Source organism: Heterocephalus glaber, unplaced genomic scaffold, assembly GCF_053883595.1.
Source record: "Heterocephalus glaber isolate CG9 unplaced genomic scaffold, H.glaber_assembly_v1.0 deba00000546, whole genome shotgun sequence".
Taxonomy (NCBI): domain Eukaryota; kingdom Metazoa; phylum Chordata; class Mammalia; order Rodentia; family Bathyergidae; genus Heterocephalus; species Heterocephalus glaber.
In genome coordinates this window covers 19,332,438-19,342,677 of record NW_028258147.1, presented here as the reverse complement: position 1 = coordinate 19,342,677, position 10,240 = coordinate 19,332,438, and positions in this window count along the sequence as shown.

Sequence of the window (10,240 nt, the reverse complement as noted above, 5' to 3'; positions counted from 1 at the left end):
TCTACCTCAAACTGATAGAAGCCATCTATGAAAAAACAACAGCCAATATCATACTAAATGGTCAAAAACTGAAATCCTTCACACTAAAATCAGGAACAAGACAAGGATGTCCACTATCACCACTCTTGTTCAATATAGTTCTGGAAACATTAGCCATGGCAATTAGACAAGAGAAAGAAATAAAAGGAATAAAGATAGGAAATGAAGAAATAAAATTGTCATTATTTGCAGATGACATGATACTCTATATAGAAGACCCCAAGAACTCCACCAAAAGTCTTCTAGACTTAATAACCAAATTCAGTCAAGTAGCTGGTTACAAGGTCAACACACAAAAATCAATAGCTTTCCTCTACACCAATGACAGACTCACTGAGAGAGAAATAGGACAAATAATTCTTTTCACAATAGCATCCAAAAAACTGAAATACCTAGGAATCATCCTAACAAAAGAAATCAAAGACCTCTTCTCTGAAAACTATGGCACTCTGAAAAGAGAGATTGAAGAGAATATCAGAAAATGGACAGCCATCCCCTGCTCCTGGGTAGGAAGGATTAATAGAGTGAAAATGGCCATACTTCCAAAACTGCTATATAGATTTAATGCAATTCCAATTGAGATCCCAGCAGCATACTTCATGGATCTTGAGAAAACAATCCAAAAATTCATTTGGAACAAGAAGAGACCCAGAATAGCAAAAGCAATTCTAGGTAACAGAGACATGGCAGGGGGTATCACAATCCCCAACCTGCAACTCTACTACAAAGCTACTGTGATAAAAACAGCATGGTACTGGCAAAGAAACAGACCTGAGGACCAGTGGAACAGATTAGAAGATGCAGAAACAACGCCAGACACACTCAGCCATCTCATCTTCGACAAAGGAGCCAAACACCCTCAGTGGAAGAAAGATAGCCTCTTTAATAAATGGTGCTGGAAAAATTGGGCTTCAACTTGCCAAAGATTAAAACTAGACCTGTATCTCTCACCATGCACTAAACTAAAATCAAAATGGATTAAAGATCTAAATAATAAAATAGAAACTCTGAACCAGTTGGAACAGAGGTTAGGTAGAACCCTTGAAGACATCAGTGTAGGAAAAGATTTTATGAACAAAACCTCAGTTGCCCGTGAACTAGCACAAACAATCAACAAGTGGGATCTCTTCTTATTAAAAGGCTTCTGCACAGCAAGAGAAACCACCAGCAGTGTGAAGAGACAACCCACAATGAGGGAAAAAATCTTCACCTGCTCTTCCTCAGACAAAGGTCTACTATCTCGAATCTCTAAAGAACTTAAAAAGATCAGACCTCCCAAATTTAAAGACCCAATCTGAAAATGGGCTTCTGAAATGAACAGACATTTTTCACACAAAGAGGTAGAAATACCAAATAAATACATGAAAAAATGTTCAACATCACTAGTCATTCGAGAGATGCAAATGAAGACAATGCTGAGATTCCACTTCACTCCAGAAAGAATGGCTGCTATCATGAAATCAACCAATAACAAATGCTGGCCGGGCTGTGGGGAAAGAGGAACCCTGATCCACTGCTGGTGGGAGTGTAGACTGGTGCAACCACTGTGGAAATCAGTATGGAGATACCTCGAAGAACTAGGACTGGAAGTCCCCTTTGACCCTGCTATTCCACTGCTGGGGATCTTCCCCAAAGAATTAAAAGAATCTTACCACAGTGATATATGTGCACCCATGTTCATAGCAGCACAGTTTGTGATAGCTAAAACTTGGAAACAGCCCAAATGCCCATCAACTGGAGACTGGATAAAGAAAATGTGCTTTTTTTATAAAATGGAGTACTACTCAGCCATAAAAAATGAGAAATTAGAGACATTTATAGCTAAGTGGATGCACATTGAGGTGATACTCAAGTGAAATAAATAGGACACAAATATGTAAATACCGAATAGTTTCTCTAGTGTGAGAAACTGAAAGTGTAAGTAAGGACTAAATGTATAATAGGTAATGTGAAATAGGAAGAAAAGGGGCAAAGGGGAAGGAAGTGGGAGGGCTAGGGGAAAGGATAGAAGGAAATGGGATTAATATGAAAAAATGGAAAAATAGGAACAAAATCTTTGTAAATAGGGAGGACTGGAGGGGTTGAAGGGAGGCCTGGGCAAGGGTGAGAAATAAGAACCAAGAGAGACTATGTAAATGTGCATATTTCCAATGATGAATGTCATTATATTGTATACCTAAAATGTACCAATGATTAGAATGAATAATCGATAATGCAAAATAGGAAGAAAAGGTCCAAAGGGGTAGGGGTAGTAGGAGGGGCAGGGGAAAGGAGAGAAGGGAAAGGAAAAATGATGAGAAATGGAAAAAATGGAAATAAAGTCTCTGTAAATAGGGAAGGGTGGAGGGCATGAAGAGAGGGCTAGGAATGGGGAAAAAATAAGAACCAAGATGCATTATGTAAAGGTCCAATTCCCAATGAGAAATGTAATTCTGTTGTATACCTACAATGTACCAATAAAAGAATTTAATACAGAAAAAAAAGAACCTAAATAAATATTAACTAGATTAAAGTGGGTAAGGCAGACATATTTTTATATTTCACAGGTAAAAAATCCAGACTCAAGGATGATGTGGCATTTGTCCAATATTCTTCAGTTAGGATGTGTATCCACAAGAAAAAAAAGATGTAAAACTAAAATTTCCAAAGTTTTTCAGAGATTTCTAAATTTACTAGTTTAAAACTGATAGTTTCATTCTGATATTGCCAAAAAGTCTGCTTAATTTTCATGCCGTTGCTCAAATTTAATTTGTCTGCATAACATATTCTAGAAGTTCCATTTTATAGGCTTTAGCAAATGAATTTATCAAAGAAGATGTTTATGTGGGTAAAGTGTTTAAGACAAATTAAATATTCTAATATGCCTCATATGTGCATATTGCATATTTAGTTTTTGTATATAAATTTCTTGTTCTTCAGAAAGCTTCAGCTGTCTCATGCTCTTTTTATTCATCAAAGTTTCCATAAGGGATGGAAATAATAAACAACTTGGTATTAGTCATTAGTAATCTGTACTCATAAACCACATGTGAAGATGATGCATCTGTTAAGATTCTGCTTTTATGATGCCTTTCTTAATCCAAGATTAAAGTAAAAAGAAAATGAAGGTTTTAAATATGTTGTCCATATGCAAAATGTATTTTAAACTACTCATTAAAATTTTTCTCTATCCATTTGAAAAACACTCAATTTAATTTCTTCATATGGTTATTGTTAGAGAAAAAGAAAAATAAGGAAAACCAAAACATTTTCTTTCATCAAAATCAAGCTAACCAACAAGAGAAAATATTAACATGCTCAAATCAAATACCTGAGAACTAAGGTGATAGAAAAACCAAAAGATATACTGGCCTTGATGGAAAAGCATGGGCAGTGAAATATCAATAAAAATTACTTCAAACAAATCCCAAAGACTAAGTAATACAATTTAAGAAGCTGTTTTTCTATATTCTTGCACTTGCATCGCTGAAATGATACATATTTGATCCATAAGATTCTGGATTTGAGAAGCAGGGAGACACACAATAAACCCTCCAGGGGTTCCAAAGCTGGATTTCTACAATGTTTATAAAAGCTCTGTGCCTGTCTTCATACTTTCAGTCTTGGCATGAACTTGATTCACACTTATCAAGTTCATTCTTTGAGCTAGACTTTGCATGAGACATATGGGTAAACACAAAGATGTCCTTGCTTCAAAAATTTAAGTCTTTGTGGAAACAGATATAGAAAAATGTTAATTGCTAAGCGAAACAGTGTGAGGTTAAAGGGGCTTTCAGAGCCCAAAAGAAGAATGGATTATTTCTGACTTCAGAGCCAGATCAATGGTATTAGTAATGAGACATTTGAGCTACAACAATTGTTTAATTTTAATCATTGGAATTTCATCAAATGCAGCCTAATTTTCTATACAAGTATGACTGAGACAAGTTTTCCACTAAGGTCATGGCACTTTTTGCCTCACGTGAACTAAAACAGATTTTGAGCCAAAAGAATTTTAGTATCCTGACAATGTGTTCCTTTTAATTGAATATATAATTACTGGCCCACACAACATTTGGAATAAATAGCTCCCACCATCTTTGCTGGGCTAAAGCGTAACTCTTCATTGTGCTACAGCTGAAACACTGACCAGGGTTGGCACACAGAAGCTGTTAAAGTTTTTCATTTGGCTAAGTTATGCTGAGTTTGTGTTCAACTCAAACCCATTTTGACCATTTCTTTAATGGGGAACAGATCCTGAAGAATTTAAGAATTGTACTAAGGGGTTTGTGTTTTATTCCAAAGACAAAGAGGAGACATTGAATAATTGTAAACAGAAAAACAAATTTGCTTTTCAGAAACGTCAATCTGGTGACAATATGAATGGTAGGTTGGAAAGTGGCAGGTGAAATGAGTCAGGTTAAAGCATCAGTAATCCAGGAAAGAAATGACAAGTATCTGACAAGGTAGTGACAGAGGAGCTGTAGAAGTAAAGATAGACTTAAGAGGTTTTTAAAATACAGAACTGGCAAGATTGACTATGAATCAAAAATAGAGAATGACAAAGAAGCAGTGTGTACTCAGTTTATTGTCACTGTGACAAAATACCTACGATAAGCGACTTAAGACTAGGGAAAATTCATTGTGGCTCACAGTTTCAGAGACAGCAGTTCATGGTGGTCTGGTTCCATTGCTTTTAGGCCTACAGAAGGATTCATCATGGTGGGAGTACAGGGTGCAGCACAGCTGCTCACCTCAAGGCAGCTGGAAAGTGGAGAAAAAGGGAGGTGCCTGAAGAAAACATAACCTTCAAATCATACTGCCGGGGACCTACTTCTTCCAACGAGGCCTCACTTCCTGAAGGTTCACTAGCTGCCAATAGCCTCTTAAGCTATGAATTCATCAACTGATGAATCCACTGAAGAGTTCAGAGCCCCACAAGGCCTTCACCTCCGAAGGCCCGAGCTCTGAACATTGCAGCGTTGTGGGTCAAGCCTTTAGCACATAAGCTTCTGGGGAACGTTTCAGCTCCAACCTATAACAAGAAAAACCACATTTTTCTGACTTGGATAATAAAATGCTTAGGGTAGCCAGTAACAGAAAAGTGCAGAGAAAGAAATGATCATATCTGAGAAAGGGAGGGAGACGTTTAAGATATCTGTGTAAAATTCCAATTGAAAATATTTTGTATCAGATGTGAAAGTTCTTATGTGTAATATAAAGAAACATTAAATCACAGGCAGCGGGAACAGCTTGAGTTACTTAGAGTGAAGATAATATTTCTCTTTTTTTCTTTTAAATTCTTTTATTGGTACATTTTAGATATAAAATATGTTTACATTTATCATTGGGTGCTTGTACCTGTATACGATGAATCTTGGTTCTTATTTTTTTCCCCATTCCCTGTGCGCCCTTCACCCCCTCCACCCTTCCCTATTTACACAGATTTCATTTCCATTTTTTTTCTTTTCTCATAATTTTTCCTTTCCCTTCTTTCCTTTCCCCTTCCTCTCCCACTAAAGATAATATTTCTTAATGTAAACTTTGAGCAAATACATTGACAGAGATTATAGATTTTCTTCAGTTGGTAATTAAGAAAGATAAAATAAGCAAGAAAAGAGCATCTGGTGTTAAACAGTAAGAGGGGATAGAATTCACAGAAGATATCAGTTGGAACTAAATTAAAGAACCTGGTACAGATCAGCAGCTTGATTAGGAAGAATAAGGCAGGGGATGCTGCAGGATACAGACTGTGAAATCTCAGTCCCCAAATTAACAGAATAACATCCTTCATTAATAAGGAAGCAAGAATTTTCAACAAATAATAGTCAATCAAATCCAGAAAAATACAATTAAGGTACAGTATTATTTTATGACCAAGTGGGGTTTATCCCAGAAAGGCAAATTGACTCAAACCTCAAAGCTCAGTTAATGTAATTAACCACATCAAGAAAATAAAGAAGCAAATCATACAGTTATTTTAATACATGAAGAAAGAATCTGACAAAAATTAAATTTTTATGACAAAAACTCCAGGCAAACTGGAATAAGAGAGAATTTCATTTTGAAAAGGGATATATAGGTAAAGCCTGTAACTGACTTTTGATAATAGTGAATCCTTGAACAATTCCCCTTGAAATCAAGGCAAAGGCATCTAGTCTCATCACTCCTATTAACATAGTACCAGAATATTGTCAAGGAAAATAACTAAATAAATGATACACAAATTGTACAAAAAGAATTAAGAACATTGCCATTTATAGAGGTTATGTTTGTATACATAGAATATCTTAAGGAATCAATAAAACAATTACTACAAGTAGAGTAAATTCATCAGTTTCAGAATTTAAGATCAAAAATTAATTATATTCTTACACACAAATCTTTAGAAAATTAAAATTTTTAAATTTATATAAAATAGCATAAAAACAATATAGGAGTAATTGTAACAAAATTAAATCTTTGAAACTGCAAAATACTGCTGAAGAAATTTAATGACTTAAATAAATGGAGAAAAAATATTGTGTTTTGATTGAAAGACTAGATTCAACACAGTTGCAATCAAGAATCCCATGAGATTTTTAAAAATAGAAATCAATATTATTCTGGTTCTCATATGTGCACATATCTCTTAGACTCTATTTTTATACAAAGCGTACATATATTTGTGCATATGTAGGTACACAGAATGGAGAATAGCCAAAACTGTTTTGAAAAGGAAGAACATAGTTGAAAGACTTATATAAGCAGATTTTAAGATCTAATGCTATGTTACCTAAGCCAGTGAGGTATGGGGTGTACCATAGGTCAATGGGACAGATGAGAGTATCCAGAAAGAGAGTCACACAGAGATGGGCATTTACTTTTTTTAATAAAATCTCAATGGGAAAGCATTATTTCTAATAAGTGGTACCAAAATAATTACATATGTTTGTGGAAAACTATGAATCTCAATGCTTATCTCATACCAAAACAATACCTGAAACAGATTGTAGACTTAAGCATAAAAAGTGAAGCTATAAAACTTTTATGAGAAAATATTTGGGACTCTGGAATAATTGAAATTTCTTAGAAAATATACAAAAGGAATAAACCACAAAAGAAAATTAATAAGTGGGACAAAATTTTAAACTGCAGCTCTCTGAGACACTCTTAAGGAAATCATATGGCCAGCTATAGATGAGAAGATAATTACGTATGTAATCATACATGTAATGTATAATACCTAGTACATATAACCATATCTATATATGTAATATAGTGTGTATATATATATATATATGTTATACAGAGACATGTATCAAGCTTTTATAAAGAATTTAAAATTTTAACATGTGGAAGACAAACAGCCCACTTTAAAAAGGGGAAACAAGCTCTAAACAGAAATTTCACCATAAAAAAGTTTATGAATTGCAAATAAGGGCATAAAATGATAGTCAACATCATTATTCATAAGGAAAATACAAATTAAAACCACAATGTAATTACATACCACTACAATAGCTAAAATGAAAAGACTCACAATGTCAATTGTTGACAAGTGTGTAGAGGAAGTGGGACTTCTGTCCATTGTTCCTGGAAGTTAAATGGTACCAACACCTGGAGAACATTTTTTCACATTTTTGTACAAAGTTAATCATCTATTTACCATAAAACCTAACCATTCTTTTTCATATTTTTATACAAAAGAAATCAAATCATATATCCACAAAAGAACATGAGGGTTCATAGGAATAGAAATTTTATTCATAATAACCCCAAACTAGAAATAACCCAGATTTCCACCAATAAAGGGGATGATAAATTACAATATACTTAGAAAACAGAACACACTGAGGCATGATTCACTTTCTATAAGCACTTCTTTTAAGTTCAACTTATTTTTGAACATTATTCCTGCTAGGGTGGTAACGATAAAGAAAGCTGTCCATTAAATGATATAAAAGCAGTTGCTATGTTAATGATTAACAATAATTTGATATTCCCTATTTACTTAAATTGATCCTTAAAGTTTTGCTCCCATATGGTAGTATTTCTAAATATTCTGCTAAACAAGAAATCAATAAACCAGATAGTGTGGCACATATGACAACATCTCATGTTGTTATGAATATTTTAAATAACTTGATTTTCATTACAATGGTAATACTGAAAATTTTTAGATTAATGAATTCTGTTTACTTGGATAATATAGAACGTTTTTCTATATTCTCTTTTTCAGTGCTTAACCAAACAGTTTAATGTCTAAAAACTTTAGGCTTTAATGCGTATTTCAATTAAAATTCTATAAAGAAACAAAGAAATAGACATCACTCAAAAACTTCTCACTAGACACATCTGTCTGCCCTGCTCCCTTCAACTGTCAGCAGCTCAGTCTTCTCTCAGCCTCTGTCTCCAGGCCTCCGAGTCACAGAGCCTCCCTTCTCTCTCCATTCGTTTCTCCCATCAGCCATCCATCTGCCAGCTGATCTCATCTTCACGAATTTTCCTTTTCTCTTAGCCCTCTTCATGCAGAACCACTTACCTCTCTCTTTCACTTTCAAGCCTGAACTTAAAGAATTCACTGACAACTTAATTGTGCCTCCAGCTTTACCTAGGGATGAACATTCCATTTCCAACTCCACAAATTATCAAAATTTACCCTTTTTATGAGTACCATCTCTACTGTCCTGTAACTTATTTTATGTTAGTTTCATAATGCATAATTGATGTTCCAAAATGCATGATTAAAATACAGTACTGTCCTAATGAAAAATGTATGTCATAAGATTTTATTATATTCTCAAGTTTAACCAAAAAAGTTATGGTAGACAAAAATATAGCAATGTTAAAGTTTCCTTACATGTAGAAAACATATTTTAGGCATAGAAGAAACAAACAATACCTTTTTCATGGAATAACTACCATCTACAACCACATGCTAATATTTTCTAAAGTGATATTGCAGATTTAAGAAGCCCAAAGATTTCAAATTAGCCAAAAATATGTCATTGAATTATTCATGTTTAGTAAGTTTTTCAGATCTTTGGGCATCACCTGCAACCAAAAATCCTGGGTCAGGAACCAAGTGACCTATCCTTACTTGCCTCCTTCTATAGCATTTAAAATAATTACACACAAATATTTTTAAGCCCACCCAATACTCATATGCTCAAAAAAGGTGTTGCTTTGCATCCCACACACAATCATTTCAGTTGTTTTCCAGTTCCTGTTTTTCAGGAACTAATTCCCTGGGCTTAGAAGCATAGAAGTATCTCAAATCCCTAAGTGAATTCAGCTTTCCTCCCAATGGACATTTGAAGAATGTAATAGCTCCCAAACTGTCTATCTTCCTAAAATTTGACCAAAAAATCTGGAAAAGCATGCATTTGAATGAAGTTATTATATTCACACACAGAGGAATGTCCTTCCTCTAGATATAAATATTGAGAAAATTATAAATATTTCACCAGAATGTAATTTTTCAGTGAGTTATTTCAACTGCTTAGGGAAAAATGAAGAAGTGACAGTCATGTTCAAGTATTATTTGACTCTAACATCACACATAAAAGCAAGAAAAGAAAAGTTTAAGACAATAGCATCTACAGGTATGAGTGCTGTGTAGAAATACTGCGTGTGTGTGTGTGTGTGTGTGTGTGTGTGTGTGTGTGTTTGTGTTCCTTACTAAGTATTTGGTATATTGTACAAAAATATTTTCTTGGGTTGTAGGACAAAACTAGAGTGGAAGGATAAGACTCATTGCATTTTATTGTCTCCTGAATCCATCTGTCACTTTTGACTTAGAATGAGATAAGTATTTTCCCCGAGTTTGTTTTTCAGTTCCTTTTTCTCAGATCTTAATATGTCATCTGACCTGTGTTCTGCCTCCACTCTCTCTGTGCCTCTCCCTTTTCAGGATGTACCAACATAGAAAATCCAAGGTCTTCCTTACTCACCTCCATTTCTCCTGTTATTTTTATGATGGTAGCTTCAAAAAATAGCAAAATATCATTAGTCTATTAATTTACTCCAATACTACAAACTTTTCCTTCCTAGCCGTTTCACATATTATACACCATTATTGCTCACATGGTCTCCCTAGAAAATAAACCTGATTGAAAGATTTAATCTGAAAATAAGTAACTTTATTGCTACAAGTCCTCAAATGTGGGAATTACACTGCATCTGTTGTAGCTAAAAAAAATTTAGCAAGTTAATGAATTTTTTGGCTTGTTTATACTTT